The sequence below is a fragment of the Cyprinodon variegatus genome, unplaced genomic scaffold, assembly GCF_000732505.1.
Source record: "Cyprinodon variegatus isolate N-32 unplaced genomic scaffold, C_variegatus-1.0 Scaffold1820, whole genome shotgun sequence".
NCBI lineage: Eukaryota > Metazoa > Chordata > Actinopteri > Cyprinodontiformes > Cyprinodontidae > Cyprinodon > Cyprinodon variegatus.
Genome location: NW_015152273.1, coordinates 76178 through 77015, shown reverse-complemented (window position 1 = coordinate 77015; position 838 = coordinate 76178).

The window sequence follows — 838 nt, the reverse complement described above, 5'->3', positions numbered from 1 at the left end:
TCGCTACAAGCATGCTTAGAGTGAGGGATTGCTGAAGAGTCAATGAGTCGATGATCTGGTGAACTATAAAGTGCCTTGAGGTGACATGTGCTGTGAATTGGCGCCATAAAAATAAACAATAAGGAAGAAGTATTAAAAAAGAAGATATGCCAGTAAAATTATATTAAAATCTGAAAGTAAACGTATAGTTTGGAGAGAATGCAAGAAGATATCAAAAATTAGGAGGGACAATGAAATAAATGGAAGACATTTGAAGAGGAAAAAAAATACAGTAGATGTATAAAAGATTAGAGCAATAAACAGCAGGGTGGAGATATATATGAATAGAATAAGAACCAGTCACAGTGTTTTAAATGGAAATGTTTTTAAGATGGGGAAACATCTTACTGGTTTCTGTGGTTGGTTTCATAATGTAGAAACAATGGAGTAAAATATTTAACTCAGAGATTATTAAAAACAAAATTAAGTTTTAATAGTGAATTTAAATTTGACAATGTGGTTGATCAGGTAAATAGTATTGATGGGAAAAAAAGAAGATTTTTTTTCTTTTTTTTTTAATACTTGGATCATTCTGAGAAATGGTGGAATAGATGTTAGGATCCAATAGATGGCAGCAGTGCGACAATAATTGGAGGAACCCTGCCGTTAAAACCTAAAGAAGAAGAAGCGAGACTTCCGGTTGTCCGGCCACGTGACTATAGTTTACAAACCAAGGAGCGTTTCAGGACCCGCTTCTGGCTGAAAGGGAAAGCAGCATGAGGACAGAGAAGCAGCGACATGTTACCGGAGGAAAGAAGAAGACTGTTAGTGGTAGCGGTGAGGAAGACTCTGATGTAGA